The 15,544-nt window shown below is 38.1% G+C and overlaps 1 non-coding gene across 1 annotated transcript; it reads right to left on the bottom strand.

The window, feature by feature from the left end:
• Positions 1 to 7,602: 7,602 nt before the first annotated feature.
• Positions 7,603 to 7,706, bottom strand: LOC112731951 (small nucleolar RNA R71). Its single transcript, XR_003167698.1, has one exon. It is a non-coding gene; the product is annotated as a small nucleolar RNA R71 (small nucleolar RNA).
• Positions 7,707 to 15,544: the final 7,838 nt, after the last annotated feature.

Below are 15,544 nucleotides of genomic sequence, written 5' to 3'. Positions count from 1 at the left end.
GTCAGTTTTTTTTCCCATTGGGTTTTTCTTGACAAGATTTTTAATGAGACAGTCCCTATCACAAAGGATATTGTACTCTTTTTCCTTCACTAAGGTTTTTCTCACTAGGTTTTTCTTTAGTAAGGTTTTAATGAGGCATAATCTTAAATGGTCATCCAAGGGGGAGTGTTGTGATAAGATGTGGATGACCACGTAGACTAACCTTCTCAATACTGAAGGAATCATTCTCAAGAGAGAATGAATTTAATGAAGGTTGAAAAGTGATGACAATTTGTGTGTATAAATAGGAGAAGCATCCATCTGAATAAACACACACAAGCAATAAAATAATATTCTCTCTCTTTTACTCTTGTCTCTCTTTCATGCTATTCTCTTTCTTATATACTTTATTATAATATCATTAAATATATTAATTATATCTGCTATATTGATATAGTAATTCTAGTGAATATTACTACTTGAGTTATCTAATTATATTTTCATATTTTATATTTGTTACTTCTTCCTTATGTATTTAGTTATTTTACAACATAAAATAGTTTAATTTTTTTAATTATTCTTAAAATAATTAAATAATATTATATATATTAAATATTAATTATAAATATTATATGTATACACTACAAGAAAAAAAGTTTTTTGCCATGCTTTTTGAGCTACCGGCACGCTTTTGAAAGGGTCACATCTGCAAGCGTGCCGGTTGATCTATCGCCACACTTTTCTTGATCTATTGGTACGCTTTACTTTTCACCACGCTTTTATCTATTAGCACGCTTAAAAGCGTGGCTGTAAGTATAACTCCGTTGCCACGCTTTTAAATGTGCCAAAAAATAGACATACAGTCACGCTTATAAAGCGTGCCGAAAGATGGACATACAGCCACACTTTTAAAGCATACCGAAAATTGAAAACTTGTCGTTACATTTCAAAAGCGTGCCCTAATCCTTTTCAAATTAAAAAAAAATAAAAAATAAAAATAAAATAGAAATATTAATAAGTTATCTTTCAAATAAAATAAAATACTAAAAATTTAATCTTCCATTGATTTATATGAATTATGTACATGTAACCTATTGTATAGTTGTCGGAGGTGGAGAAGCTGTTGGACGACAATAACCTGTATGCATGAGAACTATACAACAAATTGAAAAATCAGTACTAATTTCAAGCATGTCAAATTTGTCACCTAATAATAAAAACTAGTAGCCCCTTTTTATAATAATACATACCTACAACAAGATCTGAGCCATATGTGTAGACATTAGTCCTCCATAGTTGGCCACCTCTGACCTGAACATATTAATATTAACTCTCAAGATTTGGTATAGCATCAGAATTCAGATACTAGAGGCTAAAGGCATATTTCAATTTCATACATTGGGTTCCCAAATAAAAAATATAGGTACATTTCTCTAATAGCAAAGTGAACAAATGAAAATTTACATCTCATCTCATTAAATCATTTAATTAACTGAATTAATGTAAAAAAAATTCATGCCAGCATCAAGGAAGTATTAGTGAAAAGTATGCATTAAAATCACATAAAACATTGATAGCCATTGAACTAGTCTCCAATCAATACAAAATATCTAATAATGAACAAGAAAACAAGCTTCCAGAACTAAGCACACACATCTGAACTAAAGTGAAGCTCAAGGATCAATAGCCATTGAAAAAATAATCTTAGAATTTACTAGTTAGTAAAAAGAATAGTGAAGTCAAAGTGAAAATCAAGGGAAGTAAAAATGAAATGGGTGACCTTTTAACTTTATCACCAGAACAATAAGTATGTACAGGTAGTTATTAACTTTTGACTAACTTAATTTACTAAGCAACTCATTCCAAAAAGTAATTGAAGAAAGAAAGCATAAGTTTGGGATTTTATTTACCAAATCTCCAACGAGCTTGAACAAGAGCCATGTCAGGATTGCCAATCAAAAAGGGAATGGCTCTTCTTAAGAAATTAGGTTCAGGCCAGAGATCAGCATCGAAGATTGCAACGTATTCATAGTGTTTGACATAGCTACGCTTTAAACCTTCTTTAAATGCACTTGCTTTGTATCCTGTTCCATTCTCTCTTATTTGGTATGTTATGTTTATGCCTTTACTTCCCCATCTCTGGCATTCCATCTCCACCATTTGCTGCATTATTTTTCATTTCGTATTAACAACACATATTTCCTAAGACTCGTTACTTTTTACTAAAAAATCACACAATTTCTAATAAAAGTATTTTACTATATCAATATTAAGAGTACCTTGATTGCAGGCTCAGTAGAATCATCAAGAACTTGGATGACAAGATGATCAGCAGGCCACAAAAGATTACAAGCTGCACCAATTAACACCTTGTATACCTATATATACACACAGAAAAAGAACTAAAAAAACCAACCAAATTTCACAGAAATAAAATAGAGGAGGCAGAGGAAAACAAAGAATAGAGATAAGCAAATGCAAGCAAATTAAGAAGACCTCTTTCTCATTGAACATTGGAATCTGGATGAAAACCACAGGGAAATTGGAGCTTCCAAGTTCAAGATCATCTTGGATGGATTCATACTTGTAACGCTACTTTGGTTTCTTCCAGAAGAGCTTGACCAAGATGATAACGATTCCCATGTACAGTCTCTCCAGATGCAGCTGCTCCATTCTTCTTTGGAGCAGCTTCAGTACCTAGTTAAACAGAAACAAGATCGCATTAACGAAATGATAATTGACGGAAAACACAAATACTGAAGATCTGAATATAGATTGTGGACATACCTTCTCTGAAGCAGCTCTGGAATCGGCTAGGCATGTGGCAGAGGTACCTCATCCTGCTGGTGCCGGTGGTCTTTCTGCGAATGGCCTTCACGCTCCAGTTATCTGTAAGGGTTCATTTGGCAAAATAGTACTAGAATCATGAGAATTAAAACTAAAATGTGTAGAATTAGAAATCATGAATGAAAATGGAAGAAATTAGGGTTTACATTTCCTCTTGAGTGCAGTGGGGGAAGCGCAGACGGAGCAACGACTCTTCTGGAGGTGAAAGCTGCGGTGGCCGCACCTCACACAAAGGGTGTGAGTCTTGTTCCTCCTCTTACCAAAGCTCCCTGTTCCCTTACCCTGTGTTACATTCACAGATACTAAAATTTAATTCATCATAGATACACAGTAAGTTGTGTGTGTGTGTGTGTGTGTGTGAGAGAGAGAGAGAGAGAGAGAGAGAGAGAGAGAGAGAGTACCATTGAAGCAGATCCAGAAGATACGATAGATTGGCAGCGCGGAAGAAGGAAAGGCGACCTCTGTTGGCTGACCGATGCGGTAAGTAGTGAGCGCCGAGGGAGTGCGAGCGCCAGCAAAGACAGGCTAGGGGAGACGACAGAGCAAGCGCCGACAGAGAAGAGGATGAGCAACAGAGTCTGAGTTTTAGGGTTTTTAGACTTCAGAGCGTTAGTAATAGGGTTAGGTGAGAAGAGTAGAAGAGTCTGACGAGTTAGGGACTTTAATTTAGGGTTTTTTCTTTTCTTTAGTGAAACCTTTTCGCCACGCTTTTTTTAAGGGTGCCAATAGAGTTATTGGAAATGGGGATGATTTATAAACGTGCCAAGATTAAAAATTTTTTGCCACGCTTTACAAGTGTCTCTGTTTAGCGTGGCAAAAAAAAGCGTAGCCAAATCTCTAATCAATTGCCATCCTCATAAAAGCGTGACCATAGACCTCTTTCGCCACGCTTTTTAAGCGTAGCAAGAAAAAACATAACCAAATCTCTCATCAATCGCCATCCTCATAAAAGCGTAGCCATTGACCACTTTTAACCACTGATGAGCGGATAATTTATACGCTTTTTGGCATTATTTTTAGTATATTTTTAGTATGTTTTAGTTAGTTTTTATTATGTTTTTATTAGTTTTTATTAAAAAATCACATTTTTGGCCTTTACTATGAGTTTGTGTGTTTTTCTGTGATTTTAGGTATTTTCTGGCTGAAATTGAGGGACCTGAGCAAAAATCTGATTCAGAAGCTGAAAAAGGACGCAGATGCTGTTGGATTCTGACCTCCCTGCACTCGAAGTAGATTTTCTGGAGCTACAGAAGCCCAATTGGTTCACTCTTAATTGCTTTGGAAAGTAGACATCCTGGGCTTTCCAGCAATATATAATAGTCCGTGCTTTGCCTGAGATTTGATGACCCAAACTGGCGTTCAAAGTCAGCATAAAAATTCTGGTGTAAAAACACCCAAACTGGCACTAGAATTGGAGTTAAACGCCCAAACTGGCACCAAAGTTGGCGTTTAACTCCAGGAACAGCCTAAGCACAAAAAAGTTTCAATGCTCAGCCCAAGCACCCACTAAGTGGGCCCGGAAGTGGATTTCTGCATCATTTACTTATTTCTGTAAACCCTAGGTTACTAGTTCATTATAAATAGGACCTCTTACTATTGTATTTTGATCTCTGGAACACATTATGTAGCTTTTACGTTCTGAGACCTCCATGGGAGGCTGGCCACTCGGCCATGTCTACCCTATTTTCACTTATGTATTTTCAACGGTGGAGTTTGTACACCCCATAGATTAAGGTGTGGAGCTTTGCTGTTCTTCATGAATTAATGCAAAGTACTATTGTTCTTCTATTCAATTCAAGGTTATTCTTGTTCTAAGATATTCATTCGCACACAAGAACATGATGAATGTGATGATTATGTGACACTCATCACCATTATCACTTATGAACACGTGCCTAACAACCACTTCCATTCTATATGAAAACGAGCTTGAATGCATATCTCTTGGGTTTCTAATCTAAGATTAGAATCTTCGTGGTATAGGCTAGAATTATTGGCGGCCATTCCTGAGATCCAGAAAGTCTAAACCTTGTCTGTGGTATTTTGAGTAGGATCTGGGATGGGATAACTGTGATGAGCTTCAAACTCGCGACTGTTGGGCATAGTGACAGACGCAAAAGGATCAATGGATCCTATTCCAACATGAGTGAGAACCGACAGATGATTAGCCGTGCGGTGACAGCGCATTTGGACCATTTTCACTGAGAGGACAGATGGTAGCCATTGACAATGGTGATCCCCCAACATACAGCTTGCCATGGAAGGGAGTATGAATGATTGAATGAAGGCAATGGGAAAGTAGAGGGTCAGAAGGAACAAAGCATCTTCATACGCTTATCTGAAATCCCACCAATGAATTACATAAGTATTTCTATCTTATTTTCTATTTTAATTATATTTTAATTATCAAAACTCATGAACATTTGAATCCGCCTGACTGAGATTTACAAGATGACCATAGCTTGCTTCAAGCCGACAATCTCTGTGGGATCGACCCTTACTCACGTAAGGTATTACTTGGACGACCCAGTGCACTTGCTGGTCAGCTGCACGGAGTTGTGTGAAAAGTGTGCGATCACGATTCTGTGTACCAAGTTTTTGGCGCCGTTGCCGGGGATTGTTAGAGTTTGGACAACTGACGGTTTATCTTGATGCTCAGATTAGGTAATTTTATTTTATTTATTTTATTTTCGAAAAAATTCAAAAAAATAATATATATTTTATTTTGTTCTTCAGAATTTTTAAGAACGAATTCTAGAGTTTCAGATGATGCCTTTATCATCACAGGAGCTAGTTGATTCCCATCAATTTGGCTGTTGTATGTAATGTCTTGCTGAAGCTTGGCTGGCCATGTCTAATCTTTTTAGACTGAAGCTTTAGACTAACATTGCATGATTCCTGGAATTCTCATTAAGAATATTGAATTCATTATTTTCTTTTTTCAAATAATTTTCGAAAAATACACAAAAAAAATTAATAAAATCATAAAAACCAAAAATTTTATGTTTCCTGTTTGAGTCTAGTGTCTGTTTTTAAGTTTGGTGGCCTGCATTTTTTTCTTGCATTTTTCGAATATATGCAGTATGTCTTCATTGATCTTCAAGTTGTTCTTGATGATTTTCTTTGTCTGATCTTTAAATTCTCTTGTTGTGTGTCTTTTGTTGTTTTTCATGTGCATTCTCAATTTGTTAGTGTCTCTAATATGAAAATTTCTAAGTTTGGTGTTTTGCATGCATTGTTTATTTGATCTTAGTTTTTCATGATTAGTTTCATTTTGTTGTTTTTTTTATCATTAAAAATTCAAAAATTTTTCAAAATTATGTCTTTTCAAGTCAATAATACAGAGAATTGAAGATTCAGAACATGCAGCAGAGGAATTACAGAGACAAAGCTGGGCATTCAAAATGCCCAGTGAGGAAGGAATTCTGGCGTTTAAACGCCAGCCAGGGTACCTGGCTGGGCGTTAAACGCCCAAATGGGTAGTAATTTGGGCGTTAAACGCCAGAATGGATACCATTCTGGGCGTTTAACGCCAGAACAATACAAGGGAGGTAAGTTAGTTTTTAATTCAAATCTTTTTCAAACTTTCATAATTTTCCAAAATAAAATCTTTTTCAAACCATATCTTTTTCAATCATATCTTTTTTTTCAAAATCAAATCTTTTCCATTTTTCTCTCACTATTTTCGAAAATCCTTGCTAACAATTAATGAGTTGATTCAAAAATTTCAAGTTTGTTACTTCCTTGTTAAGAAAGGTTCAATATTTGAATTTTAGGATCATATCTTTTAAATTTCTTATTAGCAAAGTCATTAATTTTAAAAATCAAACTTTTTAAATTGTTTTTCAATCATATCTTCTCAATCACACCTTTTTCAAAATCATCTTCAATCATATCTTTTTGATTGCTTATTTCAAAATCTTTTTCAAAATCACTTAACCACTTTCTCACTTTTAACTTTCGAAAACCATCAACCACTTTTTCAAAATTTCTTTTAATTAATTTAAAATTTTTTTTAATTTTGTTTTTGAAAATTCTTCCACCTCCTCACCCTCTTCTATTTAATCATTGATCCCTCTCCTCTATTAGCAATTCAGACTCTCTCCTTCTTTAAATGTTCGAATTCTTCTCTATCTATCTCATCCTTCTATTCTTATTTTCCTCTGACACCTCAAGGAATCTCTATACTGTGACATAGAGGATTCCATACTTTCTTGTTCTCTTCTCTTTCTTATGAGCAGGAAGAAAGACAAAGGCATTCTTGTTGAAGCTGGTCCTGAACCTGAAAGGAACTTGAAGAGGAAGCTAAGAGAAGCTAAAGCACAACTCTCTGGAGAGGACCTAACAGAAATTTTTGAAAAAGAAGAAGACATGGCAGCCAAAAATAACAACAATGCCAACAATACAAGAAAGATGCTTGGTGACTTCATTGCACCCTCTTCTGACTTTTGTGGAAAGAGCATCTCAATTCCTGCAATTGGAGAAAACAACTTTGAGCTTAAGCCTCAATTAGTTTCTCTAATGCAGCAGAATTGCAAGTATCATGGACTTCCATTGGAAGATTCTCATCAGTTTTTAGCTGAATTCTTGCAAATTTGTGACACTGTCAAAACCCATGGGGTTGACCCTGAGGTCTACAGACTTATGCTTTTCCCTTTTGCTGTAAGAGTCAGAGCTAGGACATGGTTGGACTCACAACCTAAAGAAAGCCTGAACTCTTGGAAAAAGCTGGTCAATGCCTTCTTGGCAAAGTTCTTTCCACCTCAAAAATTGAGCAAGCTTAGAATGGAAGTCTAGACCTTCAGACAGAAGGAAGGCGAATCCCTCTATGAAGCTTGGGAAAGATACAAGCAATTGATTAAAAGGTGTCCTTCTGGCATGCTTTCAGAATGGAGAATCATATGCATATTCTATGATGGTCTGTCTGAACTGTCCAAGATGTCATTGGACAACTCTACTGGTAGATCTTTTTATCTGAAGAAGATGCCTGAAGAAGCCCAGGAACTCATTGAAATGGTTGCAAATAACCAATTCATGTACACTTCTGAAAGGAATCCTGTGAATAATGGGACAACTCAGAAGAAAGGAGTTCTTGAGATTGACACTCTGAATGCCGTATTGGCTCAGAATAAAATATTGACTCAGCAAGTCAATATGATTTCTCAGAGTCTGTCTGGAATGCAAGCTGCATCCGGCAGTGCTAAAGAAGCTTCTTCTGAAGAAGAAGCTTATGATCCTGAGAATCCTGGAATGGAAGAAGTGAATTACATGGGAGATTCCTATGGAAATACTTACAATCCTTCATGGAGGAGTCATCCTAATATCTCATGGAAGGATCAACAGAAGCCCAATCAAGGCTTCAATAATAATAATGGTGGGAGAGCACGGTTTGGCAATAACAAACCTTTCCCATCATCTTCTCAGAAACAGACAGAGAATTCTAAGCAGAGCAACTCTGACTTAGTAACTGTAGTCTCTGATCTATCTAAGACCACTCTCAGTTTCATGACTGAAGCAAGGTCCTCCATTAGAAATTTGGAGGCACAAGTGGGTCAGCTGAGTAAAAGAATTACTGAAACTCCTCTTAGCACTCTCCTAAGCAATACAGAAGAAAATCCCAAGAGAGAGTGCAAGGCCATAACCATGATCAACGTGGCCGAACTGGGAGAGAGTGAGGAGGACATGAGTCCCAGTGAGAAAGATCTCATGGGACGTCCTCTGGACAAAAGGGAGTTCCCCTTTGAGGAATCAAAGGAATCTGAGGCTCATACAGAGACCATAGAGATTCCATTAAACTTTCTTCTGCCATTCATGAGCTCTGATGAGTATTCTTCCTCTGAAGAGGATGAGGATATTGCTGAAGAGCAAGTTGCTAAGTACCTTGGAGCAATCATGAAGCTAATTGACAAGTTATTTGGTAATGAGACTTGGGAGGATAAACCCCCCTTGCTCACTAATGAACTGAATAACTTGATAAGGCAGACATTACCTCAGAAGAAACAGGATCCTGGAAAATTCTCAATACCTTGTACCATAGGCACTATGACCTTTGAGAAGGCTCTGTGTGACCTGGGGTCAAGTATAAACCTCATGCCCCTCTCTGTAATGGAGAAACTAGGGATCCTTGAGGTGCAAGCTACAAAAATCTCACTAGAGATGGTAGACAATTCAAGGGAACAAGCTTATGGACTTGTAGAGGATGTATTGGTGAAAGTTGAAGGCCTTTACATCCCTGCTAATTTCATAATCCTGGACATTGGAAAGAATAGGGATGAATCCATCATCCTTGGCAGACCCTTCCTAGCCACAACAAAAGCTGTGATTGATGTTGACAGAAGAGAGTTGGTCATTCGAGTGAATAAAGACTACCTTGTGTTTAAGGCTCAAGGATCTCCTTCTGTACACATAGAGAAGAAGTATGAAAAGCTTCTCTCAATACAGAGTCAACCAAAGCCCCCTCATTCAAACTCTAAGTTTGGTGTTGGGAGGCCATCATCATGCTCTAAGTATCTGTGAGGCTCCATGAGAGCCCACTGTCAAGCTATTGATATTAAAGAAGCGCTTGTTAGGAGGCAACCCAATCTTTACTTATCTATATTAAATCTCTATTTTCTATTAGTATTTTATGTTTTTTTTAGGTTGATGATCATGTGAAGTCACAAAAACAACTGAAAAAGCAAAAACAGAATGAAAAACAGCATTAAAAATAGCACACCCTGGAGGATGATCTTACTGGCGTTTAAACGCCAATAAAGGTAGCAGAATGGGCGTTAAACGCCCAGTCTGGCACCATTTTGGGCGTTTAACGCCAGAAAAGGGCACAAAGCTGGCGTTTAAATGCCAGAAATGGGCAGCAACCTAGCGTTTAACGCCAGGATTGGCACTCCAAGGGGCGTTCACACGCCAATATGGTGCAAGGATGAGAAATCCTTGACACCTCAGGATCTGTGGACCCCACAGGATCCCCACCTACCTCAACTCTCTCTCTCTTCTTCTCACCTTCCCCAAATACCCCTCACCACCTCACAATTCAAATTCAAATCATTTCCCTCCCATACCCAACCCCTCATACACGAACCCTACCCCTCTCTCCACTCCTATATAAACCTTCATCCCCCCTTCATTTTCACACATTATAAACACTTCCTTCCCCCCTTGGTCGAACCACTCACACCTCTCCTTCTCCTCTATTTTCTTCTTCTTCTACTCTTTTCTTGCTTCTTTTGCTCAAGGACGAGCAACCATTCTAATTTTGGTGTGGGAAAAGCTAAAAGCTTTTTGTTTTCCATAACCACTTGGCACCAAAGGCCGGAGAAACCTCTAGAAAGAGGAAAGGGAAGGCAATTACTTCCACCTCCGAGTCATGGGAGATGGAGAGATTCATCTCAAAGGTCCATCAAGACCACTTCTATGAAGTTGTGGCCAAGAAGAAGGTGATCCCTGAGGTCCCTTTCATGCTCAAAAAGAATGAGTATCCGGAGATCCGACATGAGATTCGAAAAAGAGGTTGGGAAGTTCTCACCAACCCCATTCAACAAGTCGGAATCTTAATGGTTCAAGAGTTCTATGCTAATGCATGGGTCACTAAAAACCATGATCAAAGTGTGAACCCGAACCCAAAGAATTGACTTACAATGGTTCGGGGGAAATACTTAGATTTCTATCCGGAAAATGTAAAGTTGGCATTCAACTTGCCAATGATGCAAGGAGATGCACGCCTCTACACTAGAAGGGTCAACTTTGATCAAAGGTTGGATCAAGTCCTCATGGACATATGTGTGGAAGGAGCTCAGTGGAAAAGAGACTCCAAAGGCGAGCCAGTTCAACTAAGAAGGCTTGACCTCAAACCCGTAGCTAGGGGATGGTTGGAGTTTATTCAACGCTCTATAATTCCTACTAGCAACCGGTCTGAAGTTACCATAGACCGGGCTATCATGATCCATAGCATCATGAATGGAGAGGAAGTAGAAGTTCATGAGGTTATATCCCTAGAACTCTATAAGGTGGCGGACAAGTCCTCTACTTTGGCAAGGTTAGCCTTCCCTCATCTCATTTGTCACCTCTGCAATTCAGCTAGAATTAACATAGAGGAAGACACCCTCATTGATGAGGACAAGCCCATCACTAAGAAAAGGATGGAGCAAGCAAGAGAGCCCACTCATGGACCTCAACAAGAGCATGAGGAAATTCCTCATCATGAAATCCCTGAGATGCCTCAAGGGATGCACTTTCTTCCACAAAATTATTGGGAGCAAATTAACACCTCCCTAGGAGAGTTAAGTTCCAACATGGGACAACTAAAGGTGGAACACCAAGAGCATTCCATCCTCCTTCATGAAATTAGAGAAAACCAAAGAGCCATGAGGGAGGAGCAACAAAGGTAAGGAAGAGATATTGAGGAGCTCAAGCACTCCATAAGATCTTCAAGAGGAAGAACCAGCCGCCATCACTAAGGTGGACCCGTTCTTTAATTTCCTTGTTCTTACTTTTCTGTTTTTTTTTTGAAAATTATGCTTTATGTTCTATCTATGTTTGTGTCTTATTACATGATCATTAGTGTCTAAATGTCTATGCCTTAAAGCTATGAATGTCTTATGAATCCTTTACCTTTCTTAAATGAAAAAAAAAATTGTTTTCTGAAAAAGAAAAAGAAGTACATGAATTTTGGATTTTAAAATAGTTTAATTATTTTGATGTGGTGGCAACACTTTTTTGTTTTTCTGAATGAATGCTTGAACAGTGCATATTTTTGAATTTGTTGTTTATGAATGTTAAAATTGTTGACTCTTGAAAGAATGATGAAAAAGGAGAAATGTTATTGATAATCTGAAAAATCATAAAATTGATTCTTGAAGCAAGAAAAAGCAGTGAATACAAAGCTTGCAGAATCAAAAAAAAAAAGAGGCAAAAAAATAAAAGAAAAAGAAAAAGCAAGCAGAAAAAGCCAATAGCCCTTTAAACCAAAAGGCAAGGGTAAAAAGGATCCAAAGCTTTGAGTATTAATGGATAGGAGGGCCTAAAGGAATAACATCCTGGCATAAGCGGCTAAACCAAGCTGTCCCTAACCATGTGCTTGTGGCGTGAATGTGTCAAGTGAAAACTTGAGACTGAGCGGTTAAAGTCGTGGTCCAAAGCAAAAAGAATGTGCTTAAGAACTCTGGACACCTCTAATTGGGGACTCTAGCAAAGCTGAGTCACAATTTGAAATGGTTCACCCAGTTATGTGTCTGTGGCATTTATGTAACCGGTGGTAATACTGGAAAACAAAATGCTTAGGGTCACGGCCAAGACTCATAAAGTAGCTGTGTTCAAGAATCAACATACTGAACTAGGAGAATCAATAACACTATCTGAATTCTGAGTTCCTATAGATGCCAATCATTCTGAACTTCAAAGGATAAAGTGAGATGCCAAAACTGTTCAGAAGCAAAAAGCTACTAGCCCCGCTCATCTAATTAAAACTGATCTTCATAGATGTTTTCAGAATTCATTGTATATTCTCTTCTTTTTATCCTATTTTGTTTTTAGTTACTTGGGGACAAGCAACAATTTAAGTTTGGTGTTGTGATGAGCGGATAATTTATACGCTCTTTGGCATTGTTTTTAGTATGTTTTAGTTAGTTTTTATTATGTTTTTATTCAAAAATCACATTTCTGGACTTTACTATGAGTTTGTGTGTTTTTCTGTGATTTCAGGTATTTTCTGGCTGAAATTGAGGGACCTGAGCAAAAATCTGATTCAGAGGCTGAAAAAGGACACAGATGCTGTTGGATTCTGACCTCCTTTTACTCGAAGTGAATTTTCTAGAGCTACAAAAGTCCAATTGGTGCGCTCTCAATTGCGTTGGAAAGTAGACATCCTGGACTTTCCAGCAATATATAATAGTTTATTCTTTGCATGAGATTTGACGGCCCAAACCGGCATTCAAAGTCAGCATAAAAATTCTGGCGTAAAAACGCCCAAACTGGCACCAAAGCTAGCGTTTAACTCCAGTAATAGCCTAAGTACGAAAAAGCTTCAATGCTCAGCCCAAGCACACACCAAGTGAGCCTGGAAGTGGATTTCTGCATCATTTACTTATTTCTGTAAACCATAGGTTACTAGTTCATTATAAATAGGACCTCTTACTATTGTATTTTGATCTCTGGAACACATTATGTAGCTTTTACGTTCTGAGACCTCCATGGGAGGCTGGCCCATAATGTATACCAATACACTGTATATGGTGGCCCTCCTTATGGTTATAAACATCAACCACCATATGCTTATAAACCACCTCGTCAACATTGCCCTCAACTATCATACTCACAAGCCCCATCTTATCACCAAACACCTCTATATGATCCTAATCCATATCCACCACCACATCACCAACCTTATGTGCCTCAAGAACAACCATATGAACCATACTTAGAACCATTACTATTCTAATACAAATAATCCCAAAAACCTATTGAACCATCATCTTTATATACACCACCTCAATATTCCCACTCTTATGAACTACCTCCCATATATGAAGACTTTCTCCCACACTTTGAGTCCTCCTTTTTACCACAACCCTCCATAGATGATACTCTCTGCTCCTTTCTTTAAGAATAAAATGAGGCGAAAAAGGAAAAGCAAGAATCAATCGAACGTCAAAACACTATCATGGCTACCTTAGATGAAATCTTAACCCACTTAGCCTCACTACGTTCATACAATCAAGGAACTCCTGTTAATAAATGTGGAGAATCAACCAAAGAGCATAGTGTGAAAGAGAGCTTGGAGCTTTAAGAGAAAAAAGAAGAGCCAAAATGTGAATTACAACAAGTGAAAAAGGTTGAATGCATTGAATTTGAAGAAGTGGTTGAAGAGTTAAGAGGAGTTGAGCAAGGAGTGGATTCCAAGAATGAAGACATTTCCACTCTAACTAATGATCTTGTTGAGCTTGTTGAACCTTCCTCCACAAAGTGTGAAATTGATATTGAGGAGGACCGTGCACAACCTCCGAGACATGAATTGAGTAATGAGAAAGAATTAGAATAAGTTGGTGAGTAAGGAATAGAATTTGAGAAAGCTTGTCAAAAAGTGGAGGTTATCCAAGAAGAGAAAAAGGGAGTGGAGATCACATCGCTAAAGCTGTTGGAAGCCTCTCTTCCTAAGTCACCACCATTTTATGACATCATTTGTGTGGGTAAAAATCTTGTCCTTTAGTTTTATTGGTCCACTTGAATACAATTTACTAGAAATAGATGGTCAACTTAGAGCTCTTTATGGATTGAAGAGCAAGAGAGAGATGGTTAGTAGTTGGCAACGTAAATCAAAGCTCACTAGGTTTGAAACCTCAAGGTTGGAGTTCCGATAATGGTGCAATGCTCAATTCAATGGATCTCAGAGGATGATTTGGAATTCAAGGGAGAATTCTAAAGTCTTGTCACCCGGATGGAACCATGAGAATCAACTAGAAGACAAATGCAAAAACAAGATTTGGGATCCCAGAATACAAAGTGGGGATCAATTTTGGGAGCTCTTTACTTGTTTGAATGATTTTAAAAGCTTGGTACATGCTGCACGAAATTACAATCACACTTTTGCAACTCCGCACAACTAACCAGCAAGTGCACTGGGTCGTCCAAGTAATACCTTACGTGAGTAAGGGTCGAATCCCACGGAGAATGTTGGCTTGAAGCAATCTATAGTTATCTTGTAACTCTTAGTCAGGATATCAATTATAATTATCAGTTTGAATTGCGAAAAATAAAAGAGCATGAAATAAATACTTGTTATGCAGTAATGGAGAATATGTTGGAGTTTTGGAGATGCTTTGTCTTCTAAATCCCTACTTTCCTCCTGTCTTCTTCTTCACGCACACAAGGTTCCTCCTATGGCAAGCTGTATGTTGGTGGATCACCATTGTCAATGGCTACCATCCGTCCTCTCAGTGAAAATGGTCCAGGTGCGCTGTCACCGCACGGCTAATCATCTGTCGGTTCTCACTCATGCTGGAATAGGATCCATTGGTCCTTTTGCGTCTGTCACTATGCCCAACCCTTGTGAGTTTGAAACCCGTCGCAGTCATTCAATCCTTGAATCCTACTCGGAATACCACAGACAAGGTTTAGACTTTCCGGATTCTCAAGAATGCTGCCAATAGATTCTAGCTTATACCACGAAGATTCTGATTAAGGAATCCAAGAGATACTCATTCAATCGAATGTAGAACGGAGGTGGTTGTCAGGCACGCATTCATAGGTTGAGGATGGTGATGAGTGTCACGGATCATCACATCCATCATATTGAAGTGCGAATGAACATCTTAGATAGAAACAAGCGTGTTTGAATGGAAAACAGAAGTAATTGCATTAATTCATCGAGACACAGCAGAGCTCTTCACCCCCAACAATGGAGTTTAGAGACTCATGCCATCAAAGAGTACAAAGTTCAGATCTAAAATGTCATGAGATGCAAAATAAATCTCTAAAAGTTGTTTAAATACTAAACTAGTAACCTAGGTTTACAGAAAATGAGTAAACTAAGATAGATAGTGTAGAAATCCACTTCTGGGGCCCACTTGGTGTGTGCTGGGACTGAGACTTGAGCTTTATACATGCCTAGGCTGTTTCCAGAGTTAAAAGCCAGGTTGTAACCTGTTTCTGGCGTTTAACTCCAACTTGTAACCTGTTTCTGGCGTTTAACGCCAGAATGCAACATGGAACTGGCGTTGAACGCCAG

Source organism: Arachis hypogaea, chromosome 12 (genome assembly GCF_003086295.3).
Source record: "Arachis hypogaea cultivar Tifrunner chromosome 12, arahy.Tifrunner.gnm2.J5K5, whole genome shotgun sequence".
In the NCBI taxonomy this organism is placed as follows: domain Eukaryota; kingdom Viridiplantae; phylum Streptophyta; class Magnoliopsida; order Fabales; family Fabaceae; genus Arachis; species Arachis hypogaea.
The sequence above is the reverse complement of the archived record's forward strand: the minus strand, read 5'-3'. Positions and strand labels throughout refer to the sequence as shown.